The sequence below is a fragment of the Castor canadensis genome, chromosome 13 (genome assembly GCF_047511655.1).
Source record: "Castor canadensis chromosome 13, mCasCan1.hap1v2, whole genome shotgun sequence".
Taxonomy (NCBI): Eukaryota; Metazoa; Chordata; class Mammalia; order Rodentia; family Castoridae; genus Castor; species Castor canadensis.
In genome coordinates, this window is record NC_133398.1 from 80,582,382 (window position 1) to 80,607,057 (window position 24,676).

At 38.8% G+C, this 24,676-nt stretch overlaps 1 protein-coding gene across 2 annotated transcripts in view; it reads right to left on the bottom strand.

Annotated features, from left to right (window-relative positions):
- Nucleotides 1-24,676, bottom strand: part of Gnaq (G protein subunit alpha q) — a 254,207-nt gene that overhangs the window by 127,374 nt on the left and 102,157 nt on the right. The gene's annotated exons all lie outside the window — the stretch shown is intronic.

A 24,676-nucleotide genomic window follows, 5' to 3' on the forward strand; every position in this document is an offset into this window, starting at 1 on the left:
ACAATGGTAACCTTAAAGGGAGTGGTACAACAGGAAGTCCATGCAGAATGGCAGAGGTTCACAGAATTCAAACAAAATAAAGAACCTTAACTCCAGTCCACCCACCCATTGCTCACACCACAGTCAGACCTCACCATTGCTATTTTTCAGCAGGAGGTGAAAGGGGAAGTTTGGCTAAAAATAAAAAAATAAATGGAGAAAGTAAGAGAGAAATCCACAAATTCAGAGGTGTATGATATGCAACAGTATTTCCCCAAATCCAGTCACCCACATACCACCTGGACAATGTTCTGCCACAGCTGCAGGCCACCAGGATTAGTGCTCATTTCATATTTTTAAAAGTCACTTATGTCATGGCTTGAAATAAAAAACAAGTATCATTTGCCCTTTATACCTATCAATAAACATAAAATATAGCTATGAGGGTTTTTTGGTCTTGTTTTTAATAGCTCCTGCATGTTAAGAGAACTGGGACACAGAATAGTCCAGCCGCAGTGAACTCAGACAAAGAACACAAACTCTCCTCCAGGTCCCCTAGGAGGACGCATGTGGTCTCCTCCCTGAGGGAACCCCACAGAATGCAAGCTCCTGTCCCTATGGGCAGCAGCAGGACTGACAAGGAAAGAGGGCATTTCAGCCAGTCCTGGTTAACTCTCTAGCATGGCATATCCCTACATGGGGGAGTCTGGTCACACTGCTGAATCACTCTCTTCTACAGAACAACAAAATCCCCTTTTAACAGTGGTTGTAGAACGCTGATGAAATAATGTACATTGAGCACTTAGCACTTCACCTGCTCAGCAACATGGATGCATTATAACTGTCACTGTTGCTGTGGTCACAACTGTAAAATGAGGGTAAGCAAACACACCTCCTTTCCAGGATGATCCTAAACCCACAGTACTTAGCCAATGTTGCTAAAGGATTTGCTTAATAGGTGCTAGGAATTATGCGAAGTACTGACTATTAATTCTTGTTTGATCCTTATCGCTTTTGAGCCTCCCAATAACCCTAAAAGGTAAGTATTACTAGTATTACTATTTCACAGAAGAAGAAAGTGGGACATGCCCCAGGTCACTTAGTCATAAATCAGGGAGCTGGCTTCAACACCCATCTTTGGGAAAGCAATTAAAAACTGGGGAGAGCTGTAGGCGTGTAAGCTATCTACAACAGCCATACCCTCGAGATGACTTTCATTACCTCTTAACCACAAAATAGAACCTTAAAAGGCCAAAATTCTCTACACAGAGTAACTGAGGAAAAATCAATTAAAATAGATTTTCATGTCTATGATATCATAAATTAAATGCAATAACCCATTTCAACTAGATTGATTTTCAACATGCTAGCCAAAAAATTCATACTTGGAAGCACTTGAGATGAACAATATTTAACACTGACAGTCCAAAGAGTGATTAGAAAGCCCCAGGAATGAATAGGTAGCTACAGTCACTCTATAACATCTTCCACAGCTCGTGCTGCTTCTCATACTTGCAGGCAGATCAACTCTTTCCAAAGAATATTCAAATGTTACGCACTTTCATATATTAGTCTATACTCCCTAGTCTCTGTCACAGGAACAGTCAATATGAAGGTTATTATCAGTTTCTCCACCAATTTGTTTTAGCACCATGAGTATCATGTATGATAGTTTTATAAACAGAAATAGCTGCTTCCATATCCTATGCAGAGAGGACAGTGGGTAAATAGCCCATCGGTTCTTTTCACAGAACTTGGTTGAAACTTGGAGCTGAATGCTAAAAAGTTAATATATTTTCAAGCACATTTGTTGAGACTGCTCCATTATTTTTCAAGTTAGAGGATTCTGCCAAGTGGGAAAAAAGGGTAAGTATGAGTAAATGTCTGCTTTCTCCCAAATAAAGCTTGTTATTTGAGGAGGGGTGTGATAACAATTATAACACCCTACTTTAATTAATAATGTTCATATAAAACTATTATGGTCCCAGTCTGTACTTAAGATAGAATGTGAATCTGAATATTATGAACTCTTATTGGGCCGGGTTAACAGAAATAACCCATTTTTATTGAGAGCGAGGTAAGAGAAAATGAATTTAATTAAACTGCATAAACAACACAGTCCCATATGCAATGCCCACATCTCTTTTATTATAATTTTTTACTCACTGCTTAAGGTTTAATACCTGCAACAAGTATACCCAATGCATCTTCAGTTCATTCCACTGACCTGGAATTTAATTTGTAACCCTCCCTCTTCCACACACCTGTTGTTTCCCCTTTTCCTTGTCTACCACATCTCTAATTTCCATGTCTCTTTGTCCACCAAGCTGTATGTCCACAGGACAGAGGCAGGGGAAGTCTCATTTCCACCCCCACCCCAACCTCAGCACCAGGCAGTTTCAGAACATGTGTTTTGTTCAGTAAATCATTGTTCAATGGATGACTGTTTTTATTTAGCCTCTACCTTGACTGCCAGCTCCCAGAAAGATGGGATGGATATGGGTATGGCCCTCTGGTAGGAATTATGCAAAGCAATGAAGGGAATTTTCTGGAAACACTTCGAAACACACACACACAAAGCTACAATCCAACTCAAAATTTTAAAACCCAATCTAAGGAAAATGACCCAAGGTAATAGCAGCTAAGGGAAGAGAAAGGAAAGACTGAAAACTTGTGTGCTTTGCATTAAAAATAGCTGAGATGTAGATATCACCATTGTGCCTACATGCTGTGAGACATGGGCAATTTCATCTGGGGATGTATGTTTCATCTCTAACACAGAGATCATGCTAACTAGAGAGGGTTTCTGAGATTTATATGCATTGTGTATAATACAACAGCACACTTCCAAGGCAATAAAATCCCCTAACATGTTGACCTCCTGGTCTCTCCTACAGCCACCTTCCTACTGCTTAACAATTTGATTGAAAGAAACCATGGTAAGAAAGCTTCTGAAAGGGGAGAGGGGGTGAGAAGCTAAAAGTTATGATGCATTTCAGATCTATAAAGCTAAAATTTTGAGTTAGACATTAAACTTTAAAAGAGGGGTAAGATTTTAATTTAAGAGAAAGAAAATGATGAGTTTGAAAAGTAATGACAAATTAAAGACATCTGAAAAAATGTGGGGAAAGACTGAAGGTTTAATTGTAATTCTAAAAATGCCTGTTTTCTTTTTTGTTTTTTAATTCTGGATTAATGTCACCTTGAAACTGTTCTTTCCAGATTCTGGACTTTTCTTATTGAACATACGGCTGATAGCAGCTCGGACCTACTACAAGGGCAAAGTCTAGCTTTGATGATTTTTTTTCATCATTAATTCTATATCTAACAGGTATTTGTGACAATGTCTAAAATATTTAAAAAGCTGTATTAATGCCTTTAAAAAATATTCTTGGAAAGTAGTCATCTGAAGGGAAGATATGACAAAGTGAGATTCAGTAAGAAAGATTTAGGTTGTGTCTATAAAGAAAGCAGGCCAAAACTGAAAAATTTCATCTTCACTGACATTGAAGGTAAACTCTACCCTTTGGGTTCTGCTACATGGCTGGACTTGCAAAACTCCAGTCAGCTTTCTTTTATGGCCCTCATCTGGTTTTCATGATATGTGTATTACATTTTCCCTCAAGGAAAACAGAAAGTTCAGTAATTCATTCAGTGCCACGTAGCACATTAAAATGTAGAAAATCTGTGATCACTTCAAGGAAAGGTAATAGGAAATTATCTCATAATGGATGATACTTAGAAATGTATTCATCAATCAGTTCCTGGTGCAAATACGGTGGCCCTGGGAAAGACCTGCTGTGAAAAGGGCTTTGCAGCACTATGGACCAGGCAATGAATCTGCTCACAGCAACTCAAGAGCAGATCACTCTGGCTCCGCTACAAGTTCCCAAAGTGCCTGTGCCTCAGTTTCTTCCACTGTAAAACAAGAAAGGCTTCAGAAACATGCTCTGGCTGAACCTTTAATATTTATAGGAATTCATCAGTTTTAGAGTTTCACCGAACTCCGAATGGAATTTATTTATCCTTTTCTCACATAGTTTAGACAACCACTGTTAAGTCTAGATATTTCATGGACCATACTTCCATTTTAGAAAGACTAGTTCATTAATTCCACAGGGTAGAACACATTTTATTTAGCTGTGAGTATGCGAAAAAGAATTGGCATTCATCATGAAAAGCATTTTGTTCCTTTGGGGACCAATTCACTTTCTGTTTGATTAGCCCTACTTATGGAGGTGTATGCAGAGCGTGTTTCACACTTTCATTAAATGAACAGGACATGCTTCCAGGATCTGGACCATGGTGCGTCCTTGCTTGGCTTACCACACACATCAGCAGTCTTGGCCCATATATTAGTATCACAGCGAGGCTGATATCTTACTTCACACCGTAAGTTCCCTGTCCTATCCCTCTTACACTACTATCCATTTTGTTCCCATAAAATAGATCATTTTCTAAAATACTATGTAAATTATTGTGTCCATTATTTATTGTCTGCACCCTCCTCCCACACATACATACCTACACAGACACCAACTGTGATGGCAGCATCATGAGGGGTGAGGGTGGGGAGTCCTGTCTGGTCTGTACACTGACTTGTCCCAAGCATCACACAGAAGTGGGGGCTCTTTGGTGAACACGTGAGCAGCACCCTGAGGCTGAATTGTTTTTAACAATTACAACATTTGGTTGGGTGCTGTCCAATTATTGTCTTTCACTGAGTTTTTTGGACACTGATCAAGGTATACAGAGGATACATGCTGTAAAAACTGCTTCTCTTTAAGAGTGTTGTGGGTTTACTGCCATGCCTTTGCACACAGTGTTATGAAGAGACAGACCCTGCTAAGATGTGCATTCATTTGAGGGTCTCTTCTTTCCCTAAATGTAGAAAAAGTGATAAAGTGGGAGAGGAGAGCTGTTGTTCCAGACCTTGTATTTAAATGCTTTAAGTTGAACCCCAAAATCTAGAACAAATAAGTCATGCTCAGGGCAGTTCAGCCAAAACTTATGACCCAGCAAAAAACACTTCTAGGAATTTATTTAAAGTATGTGAAGGCTGTAATCAAGCAAGTGTACAAGTTTTTCAAGAATCTCACTGCAGTGCTACTTCTACTGGTAAACAACCAGAAACAATCTAAATATCCAACAAGCAGGGCTGATTTTACAAGATGCTTGTAGCCATGCCATGGGAAAGCCTGGAACCACTAATGCAGGGCTAGAGGACATCAAATGACATGGCAAAGTGTTCACAGTGAGAATGATGGTGGAGATCCAGCTTTGAATGTGTATGTATGTGTAAGAGAGGGGGGAAAGGGGGAGGGAGGAGGAAAAGAAGCAGGAGAGTATTTCACAAGTATTCATTATAAGCCTATCAGCAAGTGGTGGACATTTTCTTCCTTTTTTATGTTTTTCAAAAATTTGTTTAAAGTACCTTTGCACAGATAAATAGGAATACAATACTGACTCAGAGTGAAACTATCTGAACATTTCATTCATTAACAACTTCCACACTAATAAGTATTGTGCTTACCACACACATATACCAATGGTATGTTTAACAGGGTTTGCACCCTTCTGAGAAAAAACATCAAATTCTTGAAATTAGAATGCAAACACTTCAGTTCACCCCTTATGAACCCAAGAAGGCACTTTTGAAAGAGAACAGAGTGACTAGCAAAATAAAGATGTGTGAGTTGGTAAACACAGAAGCCAGAAATATATGTGATGGCATGTTTTCTCCATCTGAATTCTAACCGTTAACTGAAATGCAAGTACTCTCCTCATTTATCCATCTCTTAATGTAAAAAAAAAGTCTTTACCCTGCCTCTCTCTACACGTCTCCAGTTAGCCTAGCCTCTGCCACTGGTCAGGGAACGAGAATGTGGTATAGACAGAGTCTCAGACATCCTCTTGCATTCTCATTGCCTGGTTCAGAGACAAGAAACAGAATTAGGTAGAGCACTCCTCTAGGTAGTCTAAGGAATAGTGGTTGCCTCTCAGAGAGAAAGAAGGGGCTGGTTCTGCTCAAGCCTCACATTTCATTTATTTTTTTACCTTTTTGGAAATAGGGTCTTGCTATATTGTCCAGGCTGGCCTCAAACTCCTGGACTGAAGCGATTCTTCTGAATCAGCACCTCCCAAATAGCTGGGACTACAGACATACCTCACCATGCCTGCCTAAGGCTTGAGTTTTAGCTCCCCTGCTTCTGCACTGAGTCCCTGGACCACTTGTAGACCAAGGAAGGAATAGCATCTGTAGTCTTTGCTTCCTCCACTAACTCTAAATTCAAATGGTCCAGCTTATGCTCTCTACCCCACCACTCTCTACAGTAGTTACACTAAAGTAGTTACAGAAGTGATTAGCAAAATCAATTAAGATGTTGCTGTTCAAAGTGATAAGTAAGTATAGTCAAAGTAGAATCTGACTAGATTATGATGTAGGATCTATCAGGTATAGTGCATTCATAGATTCTCAAATTCTTCTAGAGATTTTGATATTTTGGGAAAATGGGTTTAGCTGAAAAGAAGATGCCTTTTGACCCAATATTCTCTCAAAGCATATGTAGACTCCAGTCTACAGATAAACCTTCTGCTCTAGGTGAGAAGCAATCCATGCAACAATTGCCGATGCAGACAGGCAGCCCAACAATATGTTCAGAGCTACAACACTTCTGTGGCTTCGGAAACACGCCCAGGGTGGAACTGGGAGAGAACAAACATTTCCTCTGTTAGCTGTGTAGGTGACTCCTCTAGCACTTGCTTCTGGCATGTCCCTGTGGGGGTATGAAGCCTTTTTCTCATCCAGTCTGCTTCAGGGCCAGCTGCCTCTGGGACTGATCTGTCCCAGCTGCCTCTGCTCACTCTGCTGGCCATTTTGCCCAACTTCTCTATTCTGCTGTATTTCAGAGGAAGAAAAAAAGACAAATGATCAGGAAATCCAGAATGGGGAATATATTTCAAGTGGGGGAATATTTTACAGCATGAATAATGCAAGCTGCAAATCTGAAACTTTCCCTCACAGTCAATAAGGAGTTAGAAATCTGAGTTCTTCCTGGCTGCAAAGACCAGAGTTGCCTGCAAAAGATATTCTCCATTCCATCCCCCCCTAAACTGAGGCCACACCTCCATCCTAGAGCTACAGCCATTAAGACAGAGAGAGTGCTATAGAGAAACACACCCCTTCCCAAAGAAAATGGCAGTAGCTGTGGACTCTTGAGACATGCTGGACATTGCATCCCTTCCCACCAGTCAAATCCAATACAGCCTTAATTTCTGTTAGCATCTTAGGAACTATAAATGTCTGCTTTTACTAGGAAAGGGCACTGTGAGTTAAGAATCAGGCCAGAAATCAGCAACACCTAGCAGGGGTAAGGGTTCTGAAAAGGCTATTTTGAGGAGAAAGTACTATTCTGTCCTTTGGGACTGGAATCATAGGTCAGTTCTTAAAGGAGATGAAGATGGTGGTGAAGACTCCTCAAAATGGAAGTCAGAAACACTCACTGCCTTGTAACACTGGCTGCAGTTTACACTCTATACCTGGTCCTGTTTTCTTTAAAGGCAAAAGATTGTAGTTCATTTTTGTTCTCCATGCTGTTCAAAGAGGAAAAAAATCATGTCAGCTGTCAGGAAGGGAGAAAGTCTTTTAAATGGGAAGAATTCCGTCAGCCCTTCTGTTAAGATTTCTTACAATTGAATCACTCCTCTGAAGGATTTGCACTGATACCTCACTGAAGCAAAACATTTTCAGGAGGAGGGGCAAGTGTACAATTAGGGCATTCATTTACAAAAAAAGTGGTGTCTTCAAAAGTGAAAGGCAAAAGCAACATTTTCAAAACCCCACTTTTAAAAAAAAAATTATTGTTGTACTGGGGGTACATATGACATTTACAAAATTTCTTACAATATATCATAGTTGAATTCACCCCCTCCATCATATTCCTTTATCCTCCTCCCCCAGTCCTGAAATAGTGTCAATAGGTCTCGTTGTTCCATTTTCATATATGAGTACATAATATTCCACTACATTCACCCTCCTACACCCTTTCCTTATCCTCCCCCCTCCCACTGGTAACAACCCCCAGACAGGACCTGTTTTACCTTCCTATTCTCTGTTTTTGAAAGAAAAGACATTTTTGTTTGTTTAAGATAGCTATACAGGGAGCTTAATTGTGACATTTCCATGTATGTGTGTATTATAACCCACACTGGTTAATCCCCTCTATTTTTTCTCCTTTCTACCTTAGTTCCCCTCTTATGGTGATTTTAGTAGTTTTTAAAATTCTGTACTTGTTCTTATATAGAAAGCACATCAGCCATATTTATCTTCTTAATTTTCTTCTTCAAAATCCCACTTTTTAAGATTTGGCCCTTTACCTGTATTCTTGTCTGTTACTAACCACCTTGCTAGAAGAGTTTCTTTTCCCTGGTGCAGTGGCTCTCATCAGGTGACTGCATCAGAATCACAGAAAGTCTTGTTGACTTCAGAGTCCCATTCCCCAGTATTCTCTTCAGTAGGGTTGGGTGGTGTTAAGAATTTGCATTTCTAGCAAGTTCTCAAGCAATTCTGAGGCTGGTTGGTCTTGGAACTGTACTTAATTTGAGAACCACCCTTCAGGGCAATTTTAAAATGCTACGTCCACCTAACTTACCCATAAGCCATTGAAGTGATTGTGGCAAGAAATACACTCAAGGATCTGATCCTTATTTGGCCCAGAAATGCACCTGGTAAATGACTTCTGGTCCCTACCATCACGGCAAAGCTTCATTGCTGTCCACTCCGACCTTCTTGCATACAATCTCTGATCCAGAAACACAAATGTTTTGGGGGTACAACTGCTAGTAGGACAGCTATGCCTCCTATTAAGTGGGAGGCATTTCTCTTTTTTTTCCCAACCAGGACTTCAAAAGCTAAGATTCCTAATGGGCATGCAAGAGTGAAAGCTTTCATCACAGGCAGATTTTGATTCAAATCTCTCCCTACCATTTACCAGTAGATAGTTCTTGGACAAGTTCATTAACCTGTGAGCCTGAATTTCCTCATCTGCAAAATTAAGAGAGTAGTATTTCATTACAGGGCTTTGTGCATACAGTGCATGGTATGCCGCCTGGCATAGAGCAAATCCTCAACAAAAACGGTTGCCATTTGACTTTAACTTTTTCTGATAAGCAGCAGGCACAGTAGGGGGAAAAGCACTGATATCAGATAGTCACAGAATGAAACTCCAGTCTACTACTCAGTAGCTCTGTGATCTTTGTAGGGAAGTCCACCATCTTTTCAAAGATTTATGTGTAAAATGGAGAAAATAATGGTATCTGCCTGTTGGGTTTATAAAGATCACATAGATTCCTAGTCCATATCAAGCAGTTCAAAGTTAGGGATTATGAGCACTACAGTAAGAAGAAAGTTGGGATGAATTTTAGGGCTATTTTAGCCCCACTCCCTTATTTTATAACTAGAAAAATTAGAACTCAAAGGAATGAGTTGGCCATGGTCTTGACTATTTCCTGCCTCCCAATTCCCTCACACATGAGTATCCTAACCGAAGTATACATTCTGCACATGCTCAGAAGTCAGCATCCCCATAAGTCAAAGGAATGCCCTAACTTGTTAGGGATACAGCAAAATAAAGATGAGAATAGAAACAAAACCCCTAGAACAAACTGTAATTCTACAAAAACTCTGCTAAAGTATGGGCCCAGCAGGTTTTAATAAACTATTTTCATCCTACTTATTGGGGAGAGGGAAAACCAAACAAAAGAAATAAAGGAAAGCCAACCAGGCCTTCCCTGTACAGTACAACTCTCCTGAGAAGTAACTGTGTTCCAGAATTCAGAAAGGGAGAACATTTAAAAAGTATAAATTTGATTTTTTTTTTCTTTCCCAGTAGCTACAGTTTTCTATATTTATAGCCCACAAAGACTATTTTTTGCCTTTATGATTTTGAAAATACTAGTCCCCAAACTTGAAGTTGCTGTCACAATAGGGATGGAAAAGAAAAGGTCCCTTTCAAATCCACTAAAATCATTCATGATTTTGGATATCTTTTATGCCCTTAAAATTGGGTTTTTCAAAAGAAAATTAAAGAGAGAACAAGGAAGAGAGAGGAAAAACAAAAAGACAAGGACAAAAATGTAGTATCAACACCTTAACAATGTGTCTGTAGCTGAAAAAAGATGCAAATGCAATAAATCCTTACATTAAAAGAACATAAAAATTTTGCCCTTCAGGTTTAAACCTTTAATATTATTTAATGGCCTATTAAAATGCTCTAAATTACTATCTCCAGTATTTAAAAAGAATGGCAGTGCCATTTTTATTTGTAAAATTAAATACATGTAGAGAAACCTATCAGAAAAAGATTTTATACCACTTTATTAAAAGTTGAGTTTTTTCTAGTGGTGATTATGCTCTTCAGGAAAAAAAAAACAAGAACATTTTTCGGGTTAATCTCTTACCATTCAGTGCAGTTCCCTCAGAAAAAGGGAACATTATGAATTGCTATGGTCCAGAAGAATGCCCCATAGGCTCTTAGAATGAGTTCTGAATTCTTTTTAAAAATGGATTTTGTTGGCTTAAAGGTTAGCAGGAGAGATTTGAGTTGGTGGGACATTCAAATTCCTATCATTTGATAATGTGGGGTTTATAAGACAAGTGAAAGAGTAAATCAAGTAATATAAACTTTATTATGAACTGTACTGTCTGTGACTGAACAATAACAACTAAAAAAAAAAAAAAAAAGTACTGCAGAGAAGCTACTGCCTGTAAACCTTTTATCTGCCTGACACAAGATGCAACAGAGTTTAGCGCATCAGCCATCCAAAAAAATAAAAGAGAAGCAGGTACCTAGAAAAGCTGAGTGGGCTTTCCCATGTCTGAGAAACAACTTAGAGTTTGCTTTGACTAGTGATGTAACAAATAAATGAGTCACGGTTTGTGAATACTGGCAGATATGCTCACTGTTACTAAAAGTGAAGACCTATTACCTACATTTCAAGGTAAAGATCTCAAAGCAAATTTACCTGTTCATTCAATCTATGACTTCAACAAGAAAATAAAGTTTTTAGAGCTCAGCACTAGACTCTATTGAAACAGACCCTCAGATTGTTTATTTGCTTCCTTTATTCCCTAAATTTCTATCTGTCTCAAAGTTCTGCAGCTACGTATGCAGTTTTGTGTTCATGGACAATGGTAAGAAGACAGGCAAATGAGGCATTTGGCTGGTATGTACTGTTAGTCTGCTTCTAAATACTATAGCTACAGATGCAGACTATTCTATGATCTCCCAGTGAAGCAGAATATAAATATTGTTATTTTTATATTATATATTCTTAATAACATCTAATGTTAAGAATATAAATAATAAATTATGTTATTATAATGCAGTGGTATATAATTATGAATATAATAAAAATATGCTATATATAACATTTGTGCATTATTTAATCATTTATATTGTTACATAGTTCTATAAACACATAATGTACAAACATAATGTAACATAGAACATTTATGTAGATATATAAATATACCTTGACTGTATCTATATATTTACATATATATATACACACACATAGACACACATTAGGCATCTGTATTTTAAAACATACACATATATTTCCTATTATTCTCCAAGACTTCTGTTGTACTTATACTGATTTTGTCATTTCAGCCACACCCTTTCAATAAACATTTACTAACAGCTCATTATGAGCCAAGTATTGCCTCATGGAATAATCCTGTTTCTGAGCAATTGTTCTCAATCTGTACCTCTATGTGACCCATTATCCCTGGGGACTTCTGAGACCTAAGAGAGGGGCAGGAGCCTCATTACTTTCACACTAAGATGTGCTGTGCCTTTTCTGACCACGCCTTCTCATGACCATGCAGGGGGCATTCCAGAACCTCCATGTGTGAATGAGGCCCTTTTCTCTTTTGGCAGTACTGAGGTTTGAACTCAGGGCTTTGCACCTGCTAGGCAGACACTCAACCACTTGATCCAGCCCTTGAAGCCATGCTTTTGATAGCTCTTGGAACATGTGCTCACATGTATTTATTTTGGTGGAATCTCAATTACTTTTGAATATGGTAGACATCAGTAGACAGAGCCCATATAAACAAAAGCCCATGATAATCTTTAAGAGTACAGAGAAGAGCTGAGATTAAAAAGATTAAGAATCCCCATTTCTAGACTGCTGGCAATAAGTCCACTTGCTACTGTTAACGACACTGGTACAATCTGTGATCAGAAGACTTCCAAACTCTTTGTATCCCAGCAGGAAAAAATCCATGGCAGGACACAATGGAGTTTATTAAAAGTTAGGGAGCGGAAACACAAAGGGAAGCATGGTGAGGCCCAGGTGGAAGCTGGAAGCCAAAAGAGCGAGTTTCTGCTCTTCAGGTCTTTTAAACCTACAAAAACCTATGGGAAGTGGAGAAAAGGAGACTCCCACCCAAGAATTAATGGTTAAGGTAGGGCATGGGCAGTTCCCAGCCAGGTGAGGGTGGTTCCTGAGCCAAAGCATGGTTAATTTAATATACAATATTTTTTTCTATGAGTCCCAATCTTTCCCTACCATAGTCTGCCTTACTATTACACAAATTTCAAAACACGAAATCTTGGATAACTTCTGGAACCCTTAGCCAACTTTACCAGGTAGGCTGGGGAGCGGTGAAGTCAGCAAGGAGGAGAGTGGCTAACTGCAAGAGTGAAAACATTTTCAATACCTACTCTATGTCACAATCCCTTAATCTCAGCATAGGATGAATCTGAACCTGACAATGCTTATTTGGTGTTATCTTATGGTTGGGACTCTACTTGCCTTAAAAAAAATACTCTGAATCTAGAAAAATTGATACAGATTCTGTTTTTCCTGTACAGGAGGATAAACAATGGTTAAGAAGAATATGAGATTTGGAAAGAGGTCTTTGGCTAAATTTATGAGAAAGAAAAAAAAATCATCACTATCAGAGGAACCAAAGGGGAACATCTACATTATTCAGTCAAAATTAGCACGCCAAAGTCCTTAAAGTGCTAATGCATCAGAGACTAGAACCATGTGCACTCTCACAGTGGAAAATGGAGGGGCACACAGAGGAGACTTCATTTTCAGCACTAAGTACATAATCACTTTGGAAAATCAGGAAAAAATGTACATTCTTCCTTAAGCCTGAACCTTTGTCATTCTACGTTCTTTATGCTCAGTTTCCTTTGATGAACCATGATCAGCTTTCAAATACAGCTCAAACTTTTGGTTCACTCCACTTTACTTAGACAAGACATACTCACTGAATTAAATGTTTCAAAAAATTCCTTAATCCTACCTCAGCTTTTCTAAGGCTTTTCAGTCTTGATCTGTTGCTGGCATCTTGCCTTTGTGTGTAAATGTGGTATTCCAGGTGTTTTCAGAGTATTCTCAGAGATCATTACCCAGTGCTTACTAACACAATGCTAATCCTTCAAGATCCCATGGCACTACAAATTCATTTTCACTTTGTTGTCAGTATTAGACCCTTGATACCAGACAGAAATGTTTAGTGTTTTTCTCTTCCCTTTATTTTAATAAAGTGTTTAATGAGCCCATATTAAATCAGTTTGCTTCTCTTTTTCAAAAGAAATCTGTAACCCAAGGTACTACTATATTCCTATTCTTTTATTTTCCCCCCAAAATCCTGAATTACCATAACCTAGAAATTTTAATAAATTGCTATTTCATCTGATTTCTAGCTTTCTGCCTCGATCCCAGCTATAATTTTCTGTCAAAATCAATTTGTATTAATTTTACATATAGAAATTATATAACATATCAAATCATATACACTAAACTAAAACAAGCAAAATGACAAATTAGATGTCCCTTTTATCTACTTGCTTTCACAACACATAAAAACTAATCATTAGAATAGACATGGGTTTGTTTGTAAATTTTTTACTTTATTTTAGCTTTGTATTAAAATTTATATTCAAATTTTAAAAGCACTTATCTTAATTAAAATGCTTCTTCTTCACTCTTTTATAATAATATATCTTAATCCTGTTCTCTACATAGTTGCCTATTTACACATATCTTCTTCACATTGGTTATTTGGTCAAACAGAATTCCTGATACAATCCATCACAGTCCCTCTCACATCACCAAAAAACATGAGCTCTTGACTGGAAGAGACCTCATCTCCTTACCCAAGCGTTACTATGCTGTGCCTAGAAGAGCTTTTGCTTTATTATTTACTTTATTTGTTCCTTGTTTAAGAGCTTTTAACTTTCCAATTCATTAACACTAATGCTCCAAGATACACTGGTCAGCAAAAATGAGCAGTTTTTGCTTCCTTATTTTTATTCCTTTACTGTAAACATTTTGTCACCTATTTATCCTCAGACTTCTTCTCAACTAAATTACTCTTTTTTGTTTGTTTGTTTGTTTGTTTTGTGGTAGTAGGGTTTGGACTCAGATGTTGTACCACCTGAGCCACATTCTCGGCCCTCAATTAAATTCTTCTTATCTTGCGTATTCTCATTGGTCAACCTCATTGCAGGTTCCCTAGCTCTTTATACCTCTTGCTATTGGTTGTAGCATGAGTTCTCAACTTTTCTCCATAAGTTTAAATAGTTTCTGTATATATTTATGGTAGAAGAAAGAGAAATGATTGTTTTAATTTAAAAACTAAAAAATACAGCAGTTAATTCACTTGGCTCCAACACACATACATTCAGGAGAAAATTCAGTGTTTAAGTTCATTTTACAACTCTCATGACATACTACCATTGCTCTTTTTTAAGGTGAATATATTTTATGAATGTCACCTGAGTGCCTTCATCAGCACCCCACTCAATGGCCCCAAGTATAGAAAGAAAGGGACACTGTTCTTCCTTTGTGCCTGCCCTACTGGATTGTGAAGTCAGACCTGTGAAAAGCACACTAACTCCTGTAACTGAGGCCGCCAGACCATAAATACAGAGTATGCGAATGTGTTCAGCGCTGTTCACTCTTCCAGTGTGATCTGGCTAAAGTGTGTTCCAAAATTTCCTTCTTTTCACTTCTCAGCTTCCACTTCCCCAACCCCTTCAAGAGCATTTTAGACTCTGAGCAACTAATCTTTGTAGACAAACCCCTTTGAGCAAGAGCTCTGAAGCCAGGTCACTGCCCCAGGCATGAAATAAGATGAGAAATAAACCTTTAATAACTAACTTCACCAAATTCTGCCGCTTTTTCAGAAGCCAAGATTCTGTACCAAGAAATCCCTCCCCGTTTTTTTTTTCTTATTTTTTGCTTTCCAATAGGTCTTGAGCACAAAATTACATTGTTATTTAAAAATGTACTACATTCTAGTTTCATTTGGCCTTCTTTAGCATCTGGGGATTCTTAAATAGATTTTAAGTTCACTGAGTTCTCTAGAATATTACCTGTCACATTTAAGGCCTTTGTCAAGTTTTATACTCAGGCCTTCCAACCTTCTGGCCAGTAAACCCCTCTTCCTGCCCATCTTCAGCATTTCACCATTATCTGTACCTTCTACCATGCTGTATACTATGTAAATACATTAACGTCGGCTTCTGGCTCTTCCCATACCCAATAAACTAATCACCAAATACAAAAGAAACAGAAAAATGACACAGCCTTAGACTTCTCACAGGTTCAATGCTGTCTGCATCACGTCCGCACTGGCTTCTTGTAGGTTATGCTCACACACTACATTCGGAGTGACACGGTACTCTGCAGAGATGTGAACTCCCTCAGCACTGCAGAGAGTGATTTTTAACAACAGTTGTAAGGGAGTTGTTTTTGTTTTTTTTAACTGAAGCTGAAAAGCATTAGTAAATATCAACACAACCTGGGTTGTATTCTGTGGCATACTGATGTGGAAATCAAACACATGCTAGTCATTCCTCCTAGGACAATGCTTCATTTATGGGAGTACAGATACAAATCTGTGAAAAGATTAAAAACATTGAGCAATCCCTTTCAGAAAACAATTAATAATATAGATCTTGAAAAGAAAAAAGCACACTCTTACCATGTTTTGTAAAGGAACAACACCTCAGTTTTCCTGAACCTCTTGAGTAAGAGTAAAATTAAGGCGAAATGTGTATTTAGAATACATGTATATTTGAATGCTATATACAAGAGAACACCACTGAAATGTCAAAGGGTTTTATTGTTCCATTCAACTCTAATTATTTGAGAGTAAAATTTCCCACTCTATGAATAATCTGGGCTTAGAAATCTCAGTCTTCTCCAGCTGGGTCATTAGGGAAAGATGGGTTATGAGGTTAAGACGTGAATGGGTAGGTCACACAAAAACTTAAAAATATAAGCTTTAAGTAAATATATGGGTTCTGGTCTATCTGAACTCAAGGAAATCAGGACTGTTAGAATGCTACACTCAGAGGCCTTCAGTGAAGTTTGCTCTACCCACAGGGGCCCTAGTCTTGTCTACCACCTTCTCTGTCCTCTCCCACCGCAGAACACTACACTACACTCTCCACACATCAGGTACTTGTCAGGCACTGCAGGACAGCTACACAAATTACCTGGTCCTCACAGTGGCCCTTCAAAGACGTTATTATGTGCCCTCCATTTTAGAGGAAGATGAGGCCTGGAGAAATGATCAAACATGGCAAGTAACAACTCTAATCAAGGCCCAGTGGTTTCTAAGCTTTTCTTTCCAGAAAGTGATGCCATTCCTGCTATGTCTCTGTGCTAACTGTAAACAAAGCAGGATGCTACCATATCCACAAAAAAAAAACAATTTTAAATGCTTCATTTAAAAACAAATAGGAATAAGCGCTATTTGTAATAACACTGAATTTATAAGATAATTGTGAATGGATTCAGTAGTTTGTAAGATGAGAATAAATAGCAACTACTGTTTCCACTAACCATGAGCATTATTTTTCAGAAATATTTTATTATATAATGAACTGAAGAGAAATGTCAACTATACATCATTACATAGCGAGACCCTGTCTCAAAAACAAACAAAAAACAATCATTAAGAGTTTACTACACTGTACTATTTGTTTCCTTCATTCTACTCTTTTAAAAAACTTTTTTGCTAAAGTTCCACTTGTCCTGTGATTTATCCCTACTTGCTTTAACATGCATTACTAAAAAACATGGACATATTGTTATACAGCCACAATGTTACTGTCATGCCTAACAAAATTAAGAATAATTTCTTGGTATTATGACTATTCTGTATTTTAAATTTCACTGTCTATCTAAACGTTATCCTTCTATTTTTTTGTTTTGCTTTACTTGCTTTTTTTCTTCAAATCAAGATCCAAACAAGCGACACACATTTTTTCTCTTCTAGTTTCACTCATGCCATGGGTTCAATGAGGAAGCCAGCTCCATCATGCAAACCTCTTTTATTCGCTGCAGGCCCCAATTATTTCCTTTGCACATCCGAGCATAGCAAATGCTGACTGACACCGTCCAGCTTCACAGTAACTTCCTTTATTTTTTATCTTTAAAGAAGAAAACAACCACATATGACCCATCATAGGGGCAGCTGTGTTTTGTCTTCCAGAAGTTATCTACATAACTAAGGACTAAACATGTCTGTTATTACAATGATACTTAATTACAATGGGAAGCACAGTGAAGTCCTAATTGAAAGACTGGTAGGAACCCAGCCAACCCCCCTATGCCCCATTACAAAGGAGGCACCCGTGCCAAACCTGGGTAATTCTCTCCAGAACAGAGCTGCCCATTGTTAATTATGGAGTTTGGGAAATTAGTAGGCTAACTGATGACTGTGATGCAGGGAAAAATCAGTTTGCTGGATCACAGAATGTGCTCGGCTCCTTTTCTTTGTCAGGGGTTTTCAATTATGTATGATGAAGCTCCATTGCATGTTTTGTAATAATAATGAAGTCTTAGTAACATAAAACCTCATTGAGCAGGCCATAACTATTAAATCTTTACCACTGAGCGCAGGGGCTAGGGGAGGGAGCCAGGGGTTTGTGTGACCAGCAAGGACAGTCAGGTCTATAGATAAGAAAGTTGAGAGTTGGTCAACTCCAAACGGCAAATCTAATGTTGTCAGCGAAACCACAACAATTCAGAACAACAATTCTGGACTGGCTGTTTGGCTTTTCTGAGATGCAGCTCCTTCAGGTCAATATTCAATCCACTTGCTCTTGGGCACTGGGCTTGTGCCTAGGGCTGGTGAGCCTCCACAGCAGCCCTGAGCACAGTTACCTGTGGGTTTGTTTTATCTGGAGATTCTCATTAACAATCTTCTTTGCACTCCTGTTTTATAGTCTATGAACTGAAACACCAAAAAAAAAAAAAACCAAACCAAAGAGCAATTCCTGGCAACTCTTCTATCCAAGTGCCCAGCAAGACCAGGTCCACAATATGGGGTTGGGAGGTGCCGGGGCCTCTTCTGCCCCACTCTCTGTGGCCCTGGTTATTCATTTATACTTATTACTTTATTTCAGAAACTATCATCACTAAAAAAAATAATAATGATGATGAACAATTTAAAACCCTTCTTTGAAAAGAAAGAAAGAAATCCAAGAGGTGCTTCATGTAGAATACAGAAAGTGAATGGTATCAAAGGACCAAGGGAGTAGAATGAGAAAATTCATTCAGACTTATCACATAGCTTTAGTATGGAACCGCACCCTTAAAGCCAATAAGACGCAACCACTCTTAAACAGCTAGAACCCAATGATTCTGTCACTGGATACCAATCCAGGTCATTCTCCTTCTTTCTCAACAATCGGAAGTTATCTCACATGGCTTTGCATTACTGCTATTTGGTGGTAATAAAAAGCACAAATACATGGCATACTTGCTATTCATCCCTCACCAGTAGCTTATAGGTTCCTGTGCTTCCATCAGTCCTGAGCTTTGCACACAGCAGGCACTCAATAAATAATACAGTTAAGAATGTATATGCACACACACACACACACACACATATTCATTACTAAGAAGCCTCCCTGTTCATGCCCCATTCTGGCTACTGCCTGTCCAGGGTATACTATAGTTTTCTCTCAGTATCACTTACCACACTGTACTATAAATTGTCCTTGTCCTTAACTGTGACCCAGCTAGCAGTTTAGTAATCAAGAGCAGCTGATTTCTTAGTTATGCAAACACTGCTTAGCACATAGGTGTGTATAAAATACCTGGAATAGATGGATGGACAAAGGTAAAGAGCAGAGAATGAAATTTATAGCTCAAAAAAAGCTACATTAAACAAACGATACATGAAAAAAAAAAAGAAGTAAGTCACAACTCAGATATAAGTAGCTATTAAGAATTTACTTGGGGACTGGAAGTGTGACACAGCAGTAGAGTGCCTACTTTGCAAGTGTGAAGCACTGAGTTCAAACCCCAGTTCCACCCAAAAACCAGAAAGTTTACTGGGTATCTATTCTATTTTCCTGTCCATTTGATTTCTAAGTGAACATTTTAAATTTTTATCTTTCTTTTGTATGTTTTTATAAAGATGGGATTACATCGTACATAACAGTTTACAACACGCTTTTAAAAACTGTAATATGTTTTCATTCATGACTTTCCAGATTACTATGGATAGTTTCACTTTATCATTTATTTCAACTGCACAGCATTCCAGAGTGGCTACACCATAATTTAACTGTACCTTATTGATAGATAGCTGGGTCATTTCCAAGTTTTCATTATTATAAACAATATGAACCAAACCTCACGCAGTACTGTGTGTGTGCATGTAAATGTGTGTGTGTGCATGTAAATGTGTGCGTGTGTATGTGTGCTTGTGTGTACGTACCTTGCTTTTCACCATGAACTGTCCTAAGTCTCAGAGACCACGACAATAAGCAGACACTCTCACCTTGCTTGATAAGAGGGACAGGCATTAGTCAAAGAATCACATTAACACCTATCATGGGACAAATGACTACAAAGAAAGGAAAAAGAGTCCATGGAAGCATCTCATGCAGAATTTGGAAGAATGGGGAGGTGGACAGCACATGCAAGGGTCAGTGCAGAGAGAATGAGGCAGCAGTAGAGAAGCAGAGACATCTGGCTGGATTCAGAGGACCCTGGTGAAGAATGATGACTCTGCACTCTAATGAGCCTTTTGGTTGCACATTTACTTTACAAACAGGGACTGAGAGCATGAAACAGGTGCACAGAACTGTGCTAGTACTGCCAAACTCAGCAGGAACAAAGAGATGACCACTGCTGTCTCAAAGGTCTCATTCTCACAGAGCAAATTCTGCAGGACAGAACTGCTAACTGAAAGAGAATACATATTCTAAATTCTGTTATGTGCTGCCACACTGCCTACTTTGGGGCGTGTTCAACCCTGCCAGGGCCCACTCTTATAGGCTCATTTCTTGATGGACACAGCACTCCACAGTTCCGCATATTTCTTTACTAAACCAATAAGTGATTCTGGGATCTCTGAGGTGTCCCATGCCACAAGGCTGGAGTGGGTCACAGGTACTCCATATTGTTACAGAACCACATGTACAAACACCATGGTCAAGAAAGACCCTAACACTGCATCAGGGGACACTAATATTTTACTGCAATAGAAGCATATTGTTAAAATGGGATTTAGAGACTATCTGGCAATGTTAATTATTATGTTATAACTGTTCTCTCTTTTCATGGAAAATTGTGGGCTGACAATATAGAGTCTCGATCTCCAGGAGGACAGGCTGATTATATCCACCTGTGATAGATCCCAGTTGTACAGTTCTGCCCCACCACATTTTCCACCACAAGCCTGACTCCCATGATTACTCTGACAAAACTGATATGGGCTGTCTGTTAAAAGCTACCTTCTTCTCAACCTCAAAACTTGTAACTTCAGCAACTTTCCTCAGTGCCTATAGTTTCAAAGCTTTGGGGCCCTGCCTCTTTAGAACCTGTTTTCTTATACTATCAACAGTTTCCCTCTGTACCAGGAGATTGTCACTCACCTACCAACACATGCTGGCCTGTCCTTAAGTTCTAGGGGGATAAAAAAGCAAACCAAAATAAAATGACTTGCTGGAATCCTGCTTATGGCTTCACCTCAAGCTGCCATTTCTCCTCTGTTCCTATCCCTCCTTTCACTCAGATCTTCAGGCCTGGTTGGGATCCTCTTCATCTATTCCTAAGTGCATTTCCTGCTCCCAGGCAGCACCACCTGTCACACTCCTCCACCACCTGTATATCTTGTAAAGACACAAACTTCCATCCCCTCCTTCTGACCAAAGGCTCCAGCAGCCCTCACAGGGTAGAACAGGGCAGCCTGGAAAGATGAAATCTAAGGTACAGTTTCCCCTGTACCTTCACAGCCTCACCTTCCACCTCAAACTCGCCCCACCGTATTGTCTTCTGTCCCCAGATTACTCACCTTCCCTGGGAATTGGCCTGTACTTTCTTATTCTGGGCCTCTGATTCTCTTTCCTTCCAAGCCCATTCACCTGCCTAAACCCTCCCCATCCCTCAGCACAAATGTTTGTTTCCTTTCTACTTGCTATTATTTCCAAATATACTTCATCTGATGAAAAATAATAATTTCCTCTTATTTCTGGTCTATGTCTAAGTTTTCAATACTACTACTGCTTTAGTTATATTTGCATCCTCCTTAAATTAAATCTTATCCTTACTGCTGAGTTGCATGATAAACACTGTGCAAAGTTAAGAGCAATGCCTGATATATCAGGTGGGAGGGGGAAGGAAGTGGGGAAAGGGTGTAGGAACATGAATACAGTGCAAATACTGAGTACACATGTATGTAAACGGAAAAATGAGACCTGCTGAAACTATTCCAGGAATGGAGGTGAGGGAGATAATAAAGGAGAATGATGGAGAGGGTCAATACAAGTATGATATATTTGATATGTTGTAAGAACTTTTATAAATGCTACCATGTACCCCCAGCAAAACAATAAAAAAAAATTACAAGAAAAAAGATGAGATACTTGGTCTGACATGACACACTGCTAAAACGTTTACTTTTAAATTGCAAGAAAGAAAAAGGAAAGCATGAATGTTAAAAATAATCAGGAGAGAAGATTTGCAATAATTTTAATTAAATCAGTAATCCACAGTTCTGATGAATTCTGATCGCACATCTTGGAACGGTGTTTACAAAACCTGAACCTAAACTGAGGTTTTATTAACAGTAGTTTTTGGAAAATACAGGGTAAATTTGAAAGAAGATGGTGAAATTTTACCCAGGTTTGTCCCTGGTGGCCCAGAGGGTGTACAAGTGCTTCCCCAGCTCCAGGCAGCGTCCTTAACTTTGTCACCTTATTTTGTGACAGTTACTTCATTAGCTACCACCACAAGCAACCCTGGAGTTTCTGCTTTGATAATTTTACAGTTTGGCCCATGCCACTGTATCACACACATTCCACAGGAGGAAGTGAAACTCATACTATCATCAATCTCCAGGCAGACATCATGGTCCATAGGTGGCAACATAAGCAAGGTCAGGAAGGAGAGGGCAGTACCTCAGCTAATCAGGAGTCCATGAGCAATGCAGGCCAGAGGTCATAAGGAAAAGGTCAACTGCAGGTGGCAGGATCAGGAACTTGTGGAGGAGAAACAGACTGGTCACAAAAGATTAAGGCTGAGGAACGAACTCCATATAAGTAGATGTGGCCACAGGAATCAGGCCACAAAGGATACAGCTGGACTGCCCAGGTTGCCTGATGAAAACCTGCAACCGTGAGGCAAGCAGGCACCCCAATATTCTTTACCTCAAGAAGCCTCAGTTTCCTTTTAACAAAAGGGAAAGGATACTCGCAGGGAGCAGAGGGAGTTCCTTACAGGGAGCTCATGGGACATCTAGTGGGAACATGCAACCCACTAAGAGTGAGGTTCTCACTAAGTGGTAAGTCCCCTCCCTTTCCCCAGGGGCTAAAGGTGACTCTCCCACTCAGGATCTGCCTGGCTTGCAAGCAGCCAAGTGATACACACTGTGAGAAGCTCGGACTGACAAGGGTAGAAAGCACAGTAATTTCTGGTGCTAACCTTTCTAGTCCAAACCTGTCATTAAAGTAAAAGTGAATATACCTTCTATTACTTATTTTTAAGAGGTAAAACAATGTGTAAAAGTGACTCATCAGTTTTCTAATTGCAGCACCAAGGTGGTGTCTGACTTCTGTATCTCTGCTTCCTTATACCGACCGCCGGGCTGCACAAACTTTCCATGTTTGAAAGGAACCACTAAAACAAAAGCAAACATAAAATCCTGTGAAATCATTTTTAAATGGAAGTCAAAATGTAAATGTTCTTAAAGGACTGAGAGTGGAAGTGTTTCCAGCTGTACTTTTTTTTTCAGATTTTGGAATACTGCATATACATAATGAGGTATCTCAAGAATGGAACCCAAGTCTAAGCTGAAGTTCATTTATGCTTCATACACACTGCTATACACAGTCTGAGGGTAATGCGATACAGTACTTTCAGGGCACCTCTTTGACTACAACCCATCATAAGGGAGCACGTGGAATTTCTCATTTATAGCATTAAGTTGGCACTCAAAAACTTTCAGATTTTGGAGTCCTTTGGATTTTCAGATTAAGGATGCTTAATCAGTCTTTGTCTTTACATAAAGGTCCACTCTCCCTTATCTGTAAACTGAAATTCTAAAAGTTTCAAAAACTGAAATTTTTTTTGTAATTTGTTTATGGGAAAGCATGACCTACTGCAAAGCTAACTGGAAACATTATTCTATTAATTACAAATATTGACCTATTTTTCAGTTGAAATATTGAATACATTTCATTACACAAAATTCAATGGTAACTTTATACAATATGCAATATATTTCTTGTGTTATCTTTCTCAAATCTAAAGAAAAAAATCTTTTTGAGTTCAGAAATAAACTGTGTCAAGGAGTATGGGTATGGTGTAATGAACCTACACTTATATGTGTGCAGATAAATCTTAGTATGATAAGAATGTGAGTCTTATTCTCTTCTTTTGTTTTTTATGTTGTCTGAATTGCTTGCTTGCAATTACTAAACTTAACTTTGTATCTATAAAAATTGATGTATTTCCATTTTGAGGGAAAAAATCTAGCCCTTTATGAAAACACTCAATTGGGTTTCTTGATTTCACATACTATAGTGACATGTATTATCATTCACAGCCAAAAAATTGTGTGCATAGATCAGAATCCATGGCAGCCCAAGACTATACAAGTACTCAGATTCTTTTCTTGGCTCCCAACAAAGATCTCTCCATGGGAAATTGTCCAAACACAGACACATATCAGTGCCGGATATATCCCTAAATATTCACCAACCTAGAATGGCAAGAAAAAGGAGGGAAATCCTGAGAGCAAGGAAGACAATATGTGCTTTCTAGGACCTTTTCTCTAAGGCTAGCCCACTGACAATTTCCTATTGCCTCTGGTGGCAGACAGTCAATTATTTCCAGGATGACTCTTACTTCAGGCAACTTCAGAATTACCTGGGAGCTTGTTAGGAAAGCAGAATCTCAGGCCTACTTCAGATCCTCTGAAATACAAATATGTGATTTAACAAGACCCCCCCCAAGTGATTTGTTCTCACATTAAAGATTCAGAAGCACTGATCTAGAGTACAAAATTACTGTTAGGATGACTCAAAACTTCCACTGTGCTGTGTAGTACCTTCTGTGCATTATTAGAAAAGGCACCCCATTTGTAGACATGTCTCAGAGAAAAGATAGTATTACACAAAGAAAAATGGCCCCTCTTCCTCGT